The sequence below is a fragment of the Sitodiplosis mosellana genome, unplaced genomic scaffold (assembly GCF_009176505.1).
Source record: "Sitodiplosis mosellana isolate CC-2019 unplaced genomic scaffold, AAFC_SMos_1.0 Smas_scaffold_6181, whole genome shotgun sequence".
In the NCBI taxonomy this organism is placed as follows: Eukaryota; Metazoa; Arthropoda; class Insecta; order Diptera; family Cecidomyiidae; genus Sitodiplosis; species Sitodiplosis mosellana.
Window position 1 is genome coordinate 3,720,472 of NW_022601422.1, and position 18,133 is coordinate 3,738,604.

Sequence of the window (18,133 nt, forward strand, 5' to 3'; positions counted from 1 at the left end):
TCTCTCTCTCTCTCTCTCTCTCTCTCTCTCTCTCTCTCTCTCTCTCTGGCTCTCTTTCTCTTTCGCGCTCTCCGCTCTCCTTGTCTTGTTCGCCAAAATGTTGAAATCAATCACCCGATCCGCTGCTAACAAAGGCGACTGCATGCCCGTAAATTTCATCAAGTTCCAGTAGAATGCATTCAAAATTTATGGCTACACGAAGTAAACAAAGCGATGTTCATACCATCATTTCGGTCGAAAAGTAAAAACTCCATTCAGTTGAGCTGAGTGAACTTAAAGCTACGCGATCATGCCTGCGACCGTGAAAAAAAAGTAATTCGTTGGCAAATTTTATTCCTTTATTTCGTTTAAATTCACAAAACGGTTTCCTGTTTTTGTTTATTCGAGCAGAACCGTATATACAAGAGCAGAAAATTTGCTAGATCAGTTTCAGCAATGAAAAGGCAAGATTGTTTGTATTATTGGATTGCTGTCGTTGGTTGCTCTTTTTTTCTGTGTATTTGTGAATTGGTTTCGATAGTTACTTTCGATGATGTTTAGACTCGAAGAAGGTGGAGTTTTTTTTCTCTTCCTAAAATAATAACTTGACTCTGGAATTTGGTGAAGTTCTAGCATCAAAAAAAAAGGTTTCGAAGTCAAGTTTCATATCCAAATTCCAAGTCAAGTAATATTCCATTCTTTTTTTTTTTGCCAACCATCATAATTCGCAAAGGGGCTTGCCAGATCTAATACAAGATTTTGTACATACACAAAAAATCTCCGAAAATAAACGTTCATCATCATCGATGTGATAATTATAATTTCGGAGAAGAAGGAAAAAACAAGCTGGGCAAATTTAATTGCCGAAACAATTTTGCTTCCAGCATGTATCGTTTTGATCAATCTTCGTGATTATTGTTTATGTGTGCGAGCATCAATCATCGAATGAATTTCATTTTTTCTTCATTTATTGAGAAAATTGGGTTGAAATTCACGCATCGAGCGTGAAGATATGTTTTTCATCACGATCCACAAACCAGTACAAAACCATAAAAAAAAAACGCAGGAAACCGATGAAATTCACGATGAATATAATAATAATTAGTTGATACAGTAATTGCGGCAACGATTTTCGAATGTAACCATTTCGCTTTTTTTTCTTTGCCAAATCATTTAGACGATTGAGTGTGCGAGAGGTAAATAAACTTTTAAGATTTGGCAAATGTATACTATCTGGCGTTTAAAACGATCCCATCTACAATTATAATGATCACATACGAATTTTTAGAGAGGGAGAGAGATAGGGCAAAAAAGAGCGCACAAAAAAAAATGTAAAGCGAGAAAAAAAATCAAAGAGAGAAAAAAAAAACGTTCAAATACGTAATCTCCTAAGTGTAATTATATCTGATGGATTGAGTTCAACTGGAATCAATGGAACAAAAACTGTCAAATCATCTCGCAAAATAATTAGGTGTATTTGACCAGCTTCGGTCATCAGCAGGAACAAAAAAAAAATCCAATTGATCGGTGCATGACAACACGCAACAATGTCGACCATTCGCAAAGAGGTCTGGAATTGTGTCAGGAAACGAGCCAAAAAAAAAAAGAAAAAGCGAAGAAGCCGAACAAGAATCGCAATCTCCAGCTAAAAATATCACAAACAGTGTGATTGTTCGATGGCAACGACGACAAACGAAGCCAATAAATTCAAATGGTGACAAAGAAAATTGAGGCAAATTGTTTGATCGATATACAATTTTTTCCGCTGTGCTCAGCGACAAGCGCAATGACATTGGCAATGGTTGTTTTTTCCTTCTCTCACGACGACTCACCATACGTACAAATTGAGTGCGTTGTTTGTGTCGTGTATGTGATTTTCATACACTGATTATGATCTAATATGCGCCTATATGATGAACTAATAGAATCAATTAAATTATGAGTTCACCTTTTCGTTTGTAGCTTTGTCTCTCATTCGCTCGAATGTGCATTTGTGTTCGAAAGTGATCGTGCAATTGACGAAAAGGGAAGAGAAAAAACAAAACATTCGGAGCACCTTCAAAATATCAGCTTGGCTTTGTTTCATTTAGGTCGAACCGTTAATGCATTGAAACGCAAATAGAAGTGAATAAATACAGAACTTTTTTGTCGACGTCAAAATGCGACAATGCCCTTGAAATGTATCGATTGTAAATGAGGCACAAATACAACGTTCTCGCTCTTTCTTCTGCTCAGTTTGTGATCGACTTGAAATATGTTTGTCATTGGAATTTGATACTGAAAACTGAGAGCGCTGAGACACTTTATTTAGAATATGGATAATTTCCGTTTTGTTTTGACAATTCCTTTGACAATTTATTGCATGACTTATTGTTTTCGAAGCCATTAATCATCCGGCTTATTTATTGAAATTCATCATTTTTGGTCGATTAATTTTATTTTCATAATCAATCTGATGATGTGATTTGTGCATAAAGTTTATGGATTGGTGAGTATTAGCTTTTGGGCTGATTGAACAAGCGCAACGATTGCCGCGAGCTCTAAATGGCAAACTAAAATGGATTCAATCCGAACCCGTATCGAATTTCGAAGAGCATAGTTGTTTGAGCTGATTTTTTTTTTTATTGACGATGAAATGCGATTCACTCACTCAATCTGAACCTACCTCAATCATCATGTGCCAGCAGAGACATTGTGACCGTGCGATGCGATGATTTCAACCGTGTTTTTCGGTTTTGTTCGATGCCATCGCGCAATGATAAATGCTTTTCGTTCTCTTGTCGGTGTCACTGTCGTCGTAGTCGTCGTCGTCGTCGTCGTCGTCGTCGTCGTCGTGGTCGTCGTCGCCGCCGCTGATGCTGCGCCAACCCGACTCACACACCAGATCACATTTCAGTGATGAGCTAATGTATTTAAATTGCATGACATTAGCATAAATTTGGTAGCGAGATGAACACCGTTGTATTTCAAGAAGTAGTTTCTGGCTTTTTGTTTGCGGATGCAGCCAACACACATCACATGTGTGACAGAAACAATTTCATGACACATACATAGTCGGAGAGTGCGAAAGAACCGAGCGAACGCGCGCGCAAGCGACAAAAAGAACACGATGTATTGATTACGATCCGATGTCACATAAAATTAACTATTTTACTATACAGAATATGTGTTCAGCGTGTCATTTTATTGCCTGTGACACCAAATGAATAGATCGTTTTCATTTAAAGACATTGGATAGTTGCATTGTTTAGCGCTGATTCATCGTCAAATGGTATGCCATTTAAAGGCAGCTCTACTCAAACCGAAAAATAATAATAATAAATAAAACAATGGCTTTTATGATCATTTTTCAAATTTTGTTTTGTTTCTCCTTTCATTTTGACCAAAAAATGATTTTATTTTCGCCGGGGCTTCCGAATGTTTAACCATTTAGATAAAACGGGTGACCGATTTGATCTTGATAGCCTTTGGCCTGAACGATTGCAACAAATGGCATTTCTCAAACCAGTGATGCTACGCAAAAAATAGCTCCTTAAACAGAACAATCGCTGTGTGCCAAACTCAATGATGCCACTTCGAAGAAGGGAAAAAAAAAAGCGGCGTGATTACAAACATTGTAAATTGCATGGATTTTCTTGTTGTCTCACATGCAAATGCCCGCCGTCCGTGTCTCGCGTTTGGGCTCCGACAGTCAACTGACGTAACTCGATATTTTTCATCCAATGTTTATTTTCTTCGCATTGCTCATTACGCTGGCGTGTGGGTTTTCGTTTAACCAACAGCATTTTAATCGCAAAATCCGTTTTTATGATGAATTTGTTGTGTTCAATTCACTCGCGCTCTGTCTCTGGCTCGTTTGATGTGTGAGTTTTCGTCTCTTTCTCACTTGTTCCAACTTGTTCAGTCTTAGCAGCTCGCGGTATTCCCGCCGTTGCTGCATTGTAATCGGAATGTGTGTCTGTGCATTTTCAATTTGAAGCCAAACAGTTTTGGCGGAGATTTTGCTGCTGCTGCTGCTCTTGCTGCTACATCGTATAAAATGCAAACGATTTCACGATGAATAAAATCAGTTTGTTGCTTTTGTTTACTTTCTTGCGGCTAATTTGCATGCGAAATATTTATTGCATACACCGTTTGATGCTCTTTTCTCTCTCTCCATCTCTCTCGCCCATTTTTGTTTTAATTCATTCGGCTTTCGGCTCAATTTGTCATTATCCATTTCAACTTTTCTATTTTTCGATCACGGCGGCGCAACGCAATGCGACTGATGTACGAGGGGACAGAGGCACAAACAAATAAAAACAAGTTAATATGCGCGTCTTACGGCTGCAGAAAACCGATTAATCAAATTTAATCGTCGCCTTGGCCAATGTGCTTTGACCGTTGTTGTTCAAAACACACACACACACACACACACACGCTTGCTACTAGCAAGTTCTCTGTCACAAACTGGCTACATACCGACTCGTGCTGTGTGTTATTGTGTCTCTGCTGCTGCTCTTTTCTCTTCGCTCACTCTCTCACTCCTGTTTACTCGCGCGTCGATGATTCAATTTATGATTTATCATGACAAAATTTATCGCCTGCTCTGATTTAATTGAATGAACATAAAAATCGGGAGAAAAACTGGGTTATAAACAACAACCGAATTTATGACACTGATTTCGGTGCACATTCCTCAGATACTGGCACACTTCTTGAAGCACATTCTCTATGCAATCAGGTGGATTATGTCATCGATTCTCTTTTTTTCTTTTTCTTTTTATGAATCGAACAATTTTAACACTTTGCTACAAAGTTCTTAAAATATATCTGAGAAAAAAAAAGTGTCAAAAGCATCCTCTGCATCATTTAAATTACGAAAAATAAAAAAAGAGAGACTAAATTTGAGTATGGGCGTCAACCTCTGAGTACTTCATCATGAGTCTGGATTTTGCATTGTTGTTTTTTTTTTGCGTCGATCGTTGCGAAAACGATAGCCGATGAACAACCATATTCCCCGATTTGGTCATTAACTCTGTCGATGATCACCATTGTAATGCCTGCAGAACCACAGGAGTTTCTTCACACAACGCTTTGAAGAACGAGCATCTAACAATATCGCAGTGAACAATGTTCAATGAACATTTCACAAACACAATGGTACAGCATTAGATGAACACCAGATTAACGCCGTCGCCACCGCTGCGCAAAAATCGAAGATTGGAAGCGAACACACGTTCAAACATAATCCAAACCAACTATGAAATGGAAACACAACAATGGCACGAGAAAGGCAATATTATTTGCCATAATCCCGATTTCGATAAGATCGAGATATCGTTCAAAGTCCCATTTACAAATCCGGTGCTCAAGCTCATACAGATCGTGCACATGAACTTTGTGCACAACAATTTCAATTTCGGTTTATTTCAAATAATCCGATGGATTCACCCTTTTACGAGTGTTCGTTTTCTTTTTCGCGATACAAACGAGAAATAGTTTTTCTGGAGGTGTTTCGCAATGCTTGACGGAGGCTTTACAAAATGATCTCCTTGTTTTGTTAGTTTCAACTAAGAAGAAGCGCAAAAGAAATAAAAGAATTTTTCTTTATAGTTTGCGAAGAAAAACATTCATTTTTGATACTAATTAGTAGAATCTTCTATATTGAGTTCGAATTGGCTAATTAACTAAAAATTTAAATGTTCCGAGGATAGCCAAGAATTCCGAAAGCTTGTATTTTTTGGAGGCAGTGATTGAAATCAACAAATTCCCTTCTGTGGACAGAAAAAAGACCCAGCAGCTGAATACATTCTCAGATCAAAGCATGATTCGAGAGGAATATAAAGTGAATTCCTCCGGTGAGAGAATAATCCGGTTCTCCTAAACTTCACCGAATGAATTTCTCACATAATTTTTGGGTTAAATAGTAACTCCAATGCAACGAATTATTATTTGTGCATCGACACAAAATGTGGCAAGCAAATTCGCCGAAATGCATGGAAATATGAAAATATGTAGCTCGTAGCACTTCAAATGGCGCAACGATTTCGGTTTTATTTTGCGTATGCATTCATTCGCTCGCTCGCTCGCTCGTTCGCTTAAGAAAGAGAGAGAAAGAAAAGCAGTACAAATTCCATGAAATGCCGTGCCATTTTTCATTGGAAATGCCTTATTTACCTGGAAGCGCTCAAGAGAATTTGCAACGCAAACATGGCATTAATCAATTTCTATTGTTCGCTGCTTGCAGTCGAGCGGCACACAAATTTACGGTTAATTGAATTTGAGTAAATGTTTGTATAATTTTGAGTGTCAAAAGCGACACTCTCGATCGTCTGTGTGAACAATGTTCAAAATGAAATTTTCGAAAACGATTTATGTTGATTGCCATAGATTTATGCTTTAATTTTCGATTTCCACTTCCTTTTTCGCTGTGTACCTACAACGTGCACCCGTATCAAGTCACATACATAACCGTCGTAAGCATTTGATATGTTTAGCATAGACATTCAATTATAAAATAATTAAATTTAATTGGAAATAGTTTAAAGTCCATTTATTTTGGGTATATACAATACGAAAAAGTACGATAATGATACTAGGCAAACAATTGAAAAATTTGATCACACGGTCACAAATTGCCATCGATACAGAATACATATTCGTTTATAACGAATTTGACATCGTCGTCGTCGTCGCTGTCACTGTCGTCTCATACATCAAAGTCAAGAATGTCAATAATTTTTTGGGCAAACGAACATCAAGAATTAATAACGAGAGAAAGAGAGAAACAAGAGCACAAACAGAACGACGATTATGACGACGATGATGATGACAGTAACAAACACATAAAACATTGAAAAAAAAAAGAGAAAGATACGCTCAACGACAAAACACTAATTTCATATGTTTAAAGCAAATATATTTCAATTCGCGCGTCTTCGAAGACGAAAAACGAACGAGAGAGAGAGAGAGAGCGAAAAAAAATGAGAAAAAGGGGTATGAGAAAAGGCTTTTTTTTATGGCGCATTATTGCGTTTTCTAATCAAGTATACAAATAAGTTAGTTGCTTTTTTTCGCCGTTCGTCAGTTTGTTGCGGTTGACAGGAATGCGGGATGGCAGGAGAATACACACAGAAAATGAAAAGAATTCGAAACAATTTCAAGTATTAAATAATGGCTTTTAATGCTGGCTTGTGTTTTCTCGTCTAAAATGGGTTTTTATGGGTAGGAAAAATACAATAATGACTATTTATTACGTAAATGGTCCAAAATTCTACTCAGCTCGGTCCACAAAGGAATACTGAAAGTGTCAATTACTTAAAGAAAATCGAATAATGATTATAATTGCTATCGCAAACAGTTTGTTCTCTCTTCTCCAAATTTCGGGGCTCAGTTTAGTTCAAGAATCTTGGTATAGTTAAACTATTTCTGTTAATTTACAGTTGGTTGACCGAATGAGAATCTTAGCATCGATTGGCATTCTTTGTGTCCCATGCCAAATTGGCATTGGTTGGCCGATGCCGAACTGACTACAGTATTACACTGTTTGACTACAGTGTTCAAGTAATAGATTCAATGACAAACAACCATGGCTCTTTGACGGAAAATCCATTTACACCTACAGCTACTTCGAAATTTTAACGAGCACGACGAGAGAGGGAATGCAAGAGTGAAAGCGAGATACCCTATTCGGTCGCCTAACAAAATGTATCAAATTCAAAAAGTAAATTTAGAAACTATTCATTTCAAGATCAACTGATTTTCCCACGAGACTCTCTCATTTTTTTGCTCAGGCACACGCTTTTTGTCTCTTAAGCTAAGTACACAGTTCCTCGTGAAATGAAAAAATTTCTCCGGTGAAATTTTCACCAGTGATCTTTGTATCAAGTTTTTTTATATTCAAATTGCAAGTATAATGATTTTTGATATATAAAACAGTAGCTGCTATCATTATCAACACAATACATCAATAAATTTGTGTTTTGAATTTATTCTTCTATATATTTCGGTCACAGCAAATTTTTTCACGGTCGTGAAATTTTTTTCTCGTGCATTTTGCACGCGAAAATTTTTTCACGACCGTGAAAAAATTTGTAGAGGCGAAAATAAATAGAAGAATAAATTCAAAACACAAATTTATTGATGTATTGTGTTGATAATGATAGCAGCTAACTGTTTTATATATCAAAAATCATTATACTTGCAATTTGAATAAAAAAAAACTTGATACAAAGATCACTGGTGAAAATTTCACCGGAGAATTTTTTTCATTTCACAAGGAACTGTGTACTTAGCTTTACACAGGGCACAGAGAGGAAAACAATGTTAATTCGAAAACAGCTGATTTGTTCTCACCGGTTTGTGTTGCTGTAATTCGCACGTGATATACAGTTGGTTTTTTCTCGCTTCCGTTTCTGTCTTGGTTTCGCACGCAAAATTACTCGAAAGCACCGTTTGTGCGTTCGCACGCACTCTCGCACTAATGATGCAAAGGATCGCAAACGAACACGACAGTGCCCCTGATTGATACAAACTGACGAAATATGATTAAACTAAAGTAAACAAATGATTTGGAATGCTTCAATTTTGAGCGTGTGTGTGTGTGTGTGTGTGTGTGTGTGTTTGTTCAAACAATGACGTCATGTCAAAAGAACGCTACATCAATTAAAATTGAAATCATCTGGTGATTCAAAATTTCTAACCCCAAACAATAGTATGTGGACAACAACAACAATAAACAACTAGTTTTTGCTTCATTTCGCTTCATCGGTCGATTCGCACACAACTTTTTTTTTCAGCCAATGGGAAAAATATACAAACGCAAAACCCAAAATTAGGCGAACATTTTTATCTTTATTAATAACAATTCATCCAAACAAACAAAAGCGTTTGCGATCATCGCCGTTGTCGTCGTCGTTTGTGTTTTCTTTTTATTAGTGTATTTTCGATCGCAAACGAATTTCGTTCGAACACACCAATTTCTACGTCACTTTCAATTGGAATATCTCTGGTGAACGAGAGTATGAGTGAATCTTTGTATCTTCGGTTCGATTCTGTTTGGTCGTATCGTTTCATTCGTCAAGCAGATTTGATCAGTCGATGCGATTTTTTGCGTTTGAGCGAAGAGAAGAAAAAAAAAAAGCGACGAGCGAATGATTTTGATGCATTTCACAAATTGCGGTAATTTTGGGCCAGTTTAACGGGCGATTTTTATTTACACACTGTTCCGGTGTTTGCAAAAGTTCCAACGCCGTTATTTTGATGATACCCGTTTTTATTTGTTTTCTTTTTTAAATTTTTATTTCGGTCGAATTGTGAAATGGGCAATTTGGTTTTTCCATCGTTGCTTTTTTTTTAATCTCGCAATCTCCGAATTTCATTAAAATGCCCAGAGACATTCTTTGTGTGTGTGTATAGCCGCTAATTAGTTGGTGTTCATTCGTTTTTTTTTTTTGTGTTTACTGCTCATTCTTTGCTTAGCCATAACGAAAAATTGGATTTCCTCTCTGTTTCAGTCTCACAGGCGATACGATAATTCAATGTAATTTACGTAATTTACCGAGCCATTTTAATAACACATATGTTGACTAAATACGAAAAAAAAAACTACACACACAGTGACCGAAAAGAAAATTACATAAAAAAAGCGAATAAACGCGACCGATGGAGCTCGACTGAAAGAGAAAAAGAAGAATAAGAGAGATAGAGAGTGAAAGAGCAAGCAATTGAACAGAAAAAAAAAAACAGACAAAAAACGCAAAAAGACAGAAAAAGAAAGACAGAGAGACGCGAAAGAAATGCGAAGGGAAAAAAATGGCTTTAGTTTAAATGTGATTCCGACCAGCTCGACACTGTAAAAGAACATCTGCTTGGGTCCGATAATAAATAAACAAAATGAATACATGTGTGTGATTGTAGCTGAGCTGAGTGTGTAAATGTGAAGAAAAAAAAACGACTCACAACAAAATGTGAAGTGTAATTGAAGCCGCTTGACTGAATCGAGAGCATGAAATTGTGTACTTAAAAGAAGCACAGCAAAACAAAAATTATGCTTACTATTGAAGTATTCGAATCGGTCTCCTTGTCCACTCGATAAATGTGTTTGCACAGCGAAATTATCGAACAAGAAGCATTCAATAAATGAAAACTATGAATAATCGACAGTGATCGTTCTGGTCGAGAAGGAAACAAATCTCATTTCAAGTATCAGAATCGTATGCAAAATGAGTATTCTATCTTTGTCTGTGTGTCGGTGGCGGTTGCTACAATCAATTGGAATATAAATACAATAATAAATTAAAAACAAATTGATTGATTTTTTTCTCGATGCCGACAAAGTTATCTCTATTCTCTTAGTGCGCACTCACGCTCCTCCCATGCGCTCATGTTTATTTTCAACATTCAATTGACCTGCGTTACTATTTGTTATACTTTTAAACAATGCGGCAGACGAGGGCAGCAGCAGCAGCGAAAAGAAGTGTACAGAAACGGGCTGTTGGGATTGTATTTTGTAAAATAAATAAATGTAGTTCACATAGCGGTAAATTAGAGTAAGTGTATGTGTATTCGTGTGGCTTAATTTCGAAAAGGAAAACACATGGAAAATGGCACGGATCAAAATGTAACAACTTTCCTTCGTGGTTTTTTTTTTTTCTTGTTCATTCTCTTCCATCTGATCGGTTAGTCAGTTAAACGGAGTCTCGATTTAGAATTTGCGTTTCAAAATAGTTGAAACTGCGTTTTATGTCGATTTTGCGCTCGTGCGCGCGCACACACATCGTGTGAATTTCAGCAAGCGAAAATGCGAGGCCGTCAACAACCTGTTGATCTGGCGGTGTGTGCGTGCGAATGTGATAATTGCATTAACTATGAGAAATTGTTTTGCACACTTCTCGCCATACGATTTTTGTCACATATTAACAAGTGCCACTGTCTCTTTGAAGCGGTTCTATTTCTTTCTACACCGAAACAGCAACCAATCGTGCTTGCGAACGCGCAATTTCACTGCATCGCCCATTTTTCAAGTTCAATATCATGAAAATGACAAGCGAACGAAGCGCGATATTCTCTCAATTTGCATTTAGATTGTGTAAATTTATTTGACACGTTTATTTTCTCTACTTCTATTTTCTCCTCGTTCTCATGCTCTCTCCGTCTCGTTCTTACGTCCTATATTTCATTCTCTGACTCTACCCTCAACCGTTTTGCATGTCAAACGGCTTTTTTTTCGCCGAGGCACACATTATCGTTTTTAGCGTCCATTAAAAATCGTAAATATTTTTTTGTGATGCCAAATGCAACCCACTGAAAGTGGCAATTCAAAACTTGTGAAAATTCCCTCGGCTGTCAAATTGCGTATATATACAATTTTTTTTGGCAACATTAGTGTCACGCGGTTCATTGCGCGTTGAATGTGTTATTTATTTTTTTTAAACCGTGCTGTCAATAAATCTGCGGCCACAATCATTTCTATGATTTAAACGGGGACCTTTGTGCAAAGCAGACAGAATTTACAACACATTTTATGATGGATGAAGAAAAGACGAAAGCATATTAATATCCCAAAGCACAAATAAACAAACAAACGCAATGGGGGGATAAAAACAAACTTCATGAAAACTAAAGTGAAGAATGAAGTCGACGGATCAGAAGATAAGATTGAGGCCAAACACGCGAAATGAACGAAAAACAGAAAAAAAAAAAATTCTCGTACATGCATATATGAATCGTTGCTTTGGCCCATTTATTCAACACACATCAAAAGTGATTCGATATGTAATTAATTTTGAACGTGCACGTATCGCATTTCGTTTTGAACGGGAACGGAAGGGGGCAAAGTTTTAGAATTTCAGAGCTCAATCGAAATGAAATATGATAGTTTAACATGTGAATTATGCAAATCAACGAGCAAAACTCGTGAAAAATCGCACTAAAACTCTAAGCAGCTGCTTCGTCGCTAACGAAATTGACTAAGTCGTTTGAAGCGTTCAAAAGGTGTGTTTTGACTGTTAATGGAATCATCGTTTTTAGTTCATAAAATTTCCTAAAAGGCCCTAAAACTGAAGAAAAAAAAAGAAGGTTTTCTGAATCGCAAATAAGATATAAAACTTCCATTCAAGGAATCATTCGACAAACAGGAGTAAATGCTTGGAAACATACGTTGAAGCACACACTCAATAGTTGTGACAATTTAATGTTTTAACACAGAACCAAACATCATTCTCGTCATCAGAAAAAAACTTAATCTATTTTACACGAAAAACTTGTCCAACAGTTTTTTTTTTTCTGGATTGAATCTCATCATTTTTGGCAAATTTGATTTATTGATTTATATTTAAATGTGTATGTCGTAGCGGCAAGAAAAGATTCGCCTATACATTTGTACCGCTCTGCTACTAGCGAGTGGCGTGCGAGACAAACAATTTCATTTACAGATTGTTCAAAATGATGAATTGGGCTCATTTTCGTGTTATGTGTGTATATTTTTTGTTTCATCTATTCGTTACATCGTGTGTGTTGTTTTTCTATCACTCTGGCTCGGCCGATTGAGCGTTTTATTTCACTCGCTCGTTGTTTTTCGTTTATTGTAATGTGACACATGTAGACTAGATATAAATCCGAACGGCAACTTATGATTTGACGACGATTGTCATACTAGTGTTGTTGTTATTGCTGCTGTTTCGGCTGCGGCAGCTACTATTTGCTCGTTCGCTTGTATCAAAAGATCTGTGTGTCGACGTATCGAGTAGCTACTATCTCGGCACAACACGCAAGTTCATATGTTATTTATTTATAACATATTAATTTATTTCTCACGAAATCCATGTTACTGCACCAAACCATTTCGTAATCGAACGAACACGACCACTTTAAATACTTTTACACCTTAGTCCATGGAAAATATACAAATACCATTGATTAAGATAACAAAATAGTAAGATAGAATCGACAAAATTGGTGTCATTTAATCGTTGTTGTTTTTCCTTCGTCTAATTTATCCAGATAGCTCTGGGTTGAGCTTAAAGTTCTGAATTAGAATTGTTCATTTAGTTGATTGTCGATAATTTTGAATGATCATTTGAATGTCATTCGATTTAAGTGTTCATTCAGGCCATTAAGTTGAGATTAAATGCTCATTTGATGATTGAAATGCGAATTTTGACCGCTTATTACTTAGTACTTACATTTCTGTGCATTTCTCAACTAATGAGAGATACGAACTTTTTTCTTTTCATTCAAATTCCTTCTGCATAAAAACAATGTCGACGTTTCAAATTCAATTTCTTCGTGAGTTTTTTTTTTTTTCAGGGAGAAACACCTTCAGAACCAGAAAATGAACAACGATCTAGCAAATTCGTTGCCGTTTTCAGCTCGACTAATTCAATTAATGTTTGGCTATTTATTTAAGTACGCCGTTCAATCTCTCTTTTTTTTCTCGACCCGTTGCTCCTGTTCGTTTGTTGTACGCTGATGGCAATTTTTATTTATAGATCGATTGGCATGTGTGTGTTTGCCAATGAATGGAATTCCTCAAAACTTTTCACCGCAGAGCTCGCAATTCGGGCAAATATGGGGTCATAAAGGAGAAATGAGAGTGAAGAGAGCGAGAGCGAGAGTGAAGAACGAAATAAAAAAGCCACACCATGTAAACAGATTTATTTGCACATTCCCAAACAATGAGCAATTTGTGTAGCGACCAATGAATGATATCACACAATTGGGATTGGATTTCCGATTATTATTATACGATCTCTTTTTTTTTTTGCTCTCCATCTCGAACGTCATCGTAATCGTCATCGTCATCGCGCACGGTGTTTGTTCAATGCTAATTTGAATCGGTAACACTCTAGAAATTTTCGAAATTCCATTGGCATGAAACAGCGAGCGCGAGATCCAGAACAACGTAATTGAAAACATGCATCGGAATTGAGCAACCGGGATGGATATGCGGTGTATAAAGCTCAAGGTAATAATAATCAGAAGAAATATAATAAGTCTAATGGTTGTAATTCACGTTTGCATTGCTTCATGATCAATAAATCTGGTGTTGGCTCGGCAGTTTTGCGCCTTATCGCGGTGGCATTCCAGTTTTATCTAAAGCCCGCGAACATCTGTGTGAGTGCAGAGAATGAATATCGCTAACGGTTCCCTTGACAAGCGATTTATGCAAATTTATTGCCTTTAATTTGCCTTTGTTTCACTGTTGTGAACGCACAGCCGCCCGCTCGCGATAGCACTCACTACGCTACACGCTACGCTTCAAGCCACTTTTATCGACGATGTAAACAAATGAGCGATCGCTTTGTGCACACTCTCTCTCTCTCTCTCTCGTTCACCGAGCAAATTGATAAGATAAGCCGACCACGCATAACTCTCTCAGTAAGTCAGATGAACAAATGATTTTTGCTCCTCTTTTTCTTCTATGGCATCGACATTTTATTGGCGAGATTCAATTCTAGATAAATATTCTTTTTTTATCCATTACATTTTATTAACGCATTTTCTAATCTTGATACACGAGCAAGGCTTTTTTTGCGCCTTCAATGCTCTTGTTTCAAATGAGATTCAAGTGAATTTCTATTCTAGAATCGAGTTTAAATGAAGTTTAGAGTTTTAAAAACACCTCAAACCATTTTTGGGATCAATGACTTTTCGATTGGAGCTTATTTTTAAAATAAGTGACAAACAAAATGATGTTCCTTCGATGGAAAAAAAAAGAGAGCTGTAAATAGAGGCGGTATTGTTAAAAATATTGTTCTCTCCTTCATTTTTACAATCGCATCGTAAAAGTTTTCTTTTGTAAAACGAGCGACAAAAAAACTTCGGATTAACTTAATAGCTGTGATAAGCCGGTTATTTTTTGGTGTTAATTAATTGAGTTATCCGGGCGGATAATCGCAACATTTTATATTGTGAGCGCTTTTTGCTCTCTCTCTCTTTCTCCCTCTCTCTTCTATTTCTCTTTCCCACTTGTTCTCGCAGTGTATTCAAATCTCAGTGCAAAAACATTTTGCTTATAACAAAGATAGAGAGGTGTTGTTGTTTTTTCGTTTGCTATTGCCTCGGTCGCAAAAAGTTCACAACACGAGCACAAACGTACCAAGAGTCGCACCAAAAGTGTGAAAAAAAATTTGTAATTCACACACGTAATAAATTGGTTCGCATTGAATTGCGGGAAAATCAAACGGCGATAGCGCAATTCCCAATCCAAATGGCTATTCAATTCGTTCGAACTTTGCATTACACAATGTTTTCATTTGCGGTATCAGTGTGATTTGTGTGTTCGTTTCGTTTTTGTTCGGTTTCACACTTGTCAATTGAGCTTGATAACTGCACTAGACTTGGCTTATCACCGCCAACGGTATTTGAATTGCGTAGCCAAAAAATAGGACCGATTCCGCAGATTGGTTAAAAAGACGAGGCGAAAGCGAAGGCGAACGCAAAACTATGTAATGCTGATAAGAGTGTGTATTTTTTGCTGTTTGCAGCTGATAAAAAACGCGAGGCATTGGCCAGAAATATAACGGTACTAATGACTAACTAGGACACATAATTACTTGTATAGCTTTCCTTGGTTTGCGCTGCAACCTAATTTGGCAAAAATAGACAACTTATTCGAATGGAATGTGTTTTGTTTGTTTTTGATGACAAAGCTCGGTATGTCCCAAGATAAACGACAACCAACATCGAGTAAATTTTTTGGCAAATTTTCGACGACTTATGTTTACTTTGCTCTTCATTATGCGAGATGATTACGTTTCTCGCGAAATGCTCATTTTTCTCTTCCAGGTAAGAATGACGATTGGAATTTCATGCACGCTTTTATTTGATTCATCGACATGATTCGAGACTGTTGTACGTAGATTTTTTTTAGATGAAACGAAGAAATAACCACAGCAGAGGCGTTGAGCAAACGATCTGTTTTTTTTTATTATTATTATTATTATTATTTTCAACAGAATTTGCGCGATTGAGAAAAATTAGACAGAGAGAGAGAGAGAGAGACATCACAAACGATGTTGTTTGCTGGCCATCGGCCAAGCAGTTAGCGAATAATTTTGCGTTGCCGCTCGATCTCGTTGCGTCGTTAGCTTATTGTTGTTCGGTCAGCAGTTTATTGACGCGTCTTTGCTCACTCTCTCTCTCTCGCTTTGGTAGTGCGTACGTATGTCGTCATAATTGATTCATATTCACTGGCCCAATATATCGAGCTATCGACACATCATATAGTCAATGAGCGCGGGCGCCAACGATTTACTCATATTATAAACCACAAAATCTCTCTCTCTCTCTCTCTCTCTCCCAATCTCGCCAACCAAACAAAACACAATTCAATGCTCGCAACAAAACAACAAACAAATGTTTTTTTTTAGCATAATACTACACACACGTATCGTCTTATTTTCATAGGCCGTCTGCGCATATATTTCAAAAGGATCACTGTGTGTATCAAATTGATTAAATAGCTTCGAATTAATCGATCGATTAAAAATAGACTTTTTGCTTGGTTGAGCTTAAATTGGCGGCGACTATTCGATTTCATGAAATTGATGACATTCCAATTTATAATGTGTTTTGCGTTGGCTGATTCATCGAGGCCCCGGGTTGAATTGTTCGCTTTTGCGTTGATTACTCAATCAAGTGAGCATGAGCAAGCCGCGAAGCACGATCACCGAAAAGAACACAAACCGAAAAAAAAAAACAACAATCGAGGGAATCCAATAAAAATAAATCTTCAATCAATTAAAATAGCTTCGATTTTTTTTTGTTCGACTTGTTCTTCTCAAAAATCGAACCGACCATTGAGAGAGAGAGAGAGAATTTCTGTACTGAATGGTTTTTTGCGTGCGATTCCGAATATGGTGATTTTTGGCGGCACTTTTTCGGTGAACTCTTCCTCGTATTCTTCTCGAAATTGAATTGTTTACGTCAATGTCCATGTGAACTGATCCAGTAAAATTGTCAAATATGGTACTGTAATCGAACACGATGGACGGCGTTGACGCGCACGCTCCAAATAACATGATCACAACACACCATTAGCCATTGATTTTACGGTTTTGAACAACTATTTTATCTATTGAATCTCTTTTATCGCCATCGAAATGAGCGCGCCAACACCTCTCGACGAGCACACACACACAGTTCATTCATTTTTCGATTTGTTGTTGTTTTGAACACAGTTTAAAACCATAATTTTCATTCAATTGCTTTCTTTTCAAACAAATTTGTTTCATTCAAATTTATTCGAAAATTTAAGAAATTCCGCATTTTCGTCGATGATCGCATGATCGCATTTCTTTGGCTCGAAACGAAGAGAAAAAATTATGAATGCACCAGCGCTGCACTTAATCGCCCGCGCATTTCTTCTCTGCCATTTCAATTAATGCTTGATTAAACTGTGAGAGAAAAAAATGAGCTTCAATGAGCTCACATATTTCTCCATACTTTATTGATTTGTTGTGTCTTTCGGATCGAAGCCGATAAAAATTGCCGATTTATTGAATGAATCTTGGGTGAAGTGAAGAAGAAACGGGAAGAGAGAGAGAGAGAGAGAGAGAGAGAGAGAGAGAGAGAAAGAGAATAACGAAAGCGGCAACTTCAGACAGGCGAATGTCTTTGGCTATTACATTCGTAACCACAAATTTATTATTGTGTGAATTATCTCTCGATTTATGTGATTCACGCCTTAATACTACCGCGCTCGTGCTCGCGTTCGAGATCAACAAAAGCGGCTCGGGAATGCGTGTATTATCATTGTTGTTGTTCTTTTTTCCGTGTGTTGAGAGAGAGAGAGAGAGAGAGAGAGAGGATAACATTTCAATGATAAATCCTACGGATTTTGTTTTATTATCAATGTGGCCGTATAAATCTAGAAATATTGACCCCGAGCATAAGAGAGAGAGAGAGAGAGAGAGAGAGAGAGAGAGAGAAACTCTTTCGGGAAAGGGGAACAATCGCAAGACGCTATTTCGCCAAAATCATAAAACAAAAAAGACACAATAACAACACGGTTGTGTAAATTGTGTAATTTAGTGTGTGTGATGGTCGACCTTTATCTTGGTTCTACCGTTTTTAATCATTGGATCACAATGATCTTTGACATGTGAAGTACATTTTTCAAAAAGAACGATAAAAATTGATCGAATCGACATTTTTCGACAGTGTTTCG

At 37.1% G+C, this 18,133-nt stretch overlaps 1 protein-coding gene across 1 annotated transcript in view; it reads right to left on the reverse strand.

The window, feature by feature from the left end:
- The window catches only part of LOC129576170 (vacuolar protein sorting-associated protein 26C), a 15,439-nt gene extending 6,969 nt beyond the window's left edge, over positions 1-8,470 (reverse strand). The window contains exon 1 of the mRNA XM_055460832.1: positions 8,317-8,470. The gene's annotated coding sequence lies outside the window, so the exon portion shown is untranslated. The remainder of the gene's footprint in view (positions 1-8,316) is intronic.
- Positions 8,471-18,133: the final 9,663 nt, after the last annotated feature.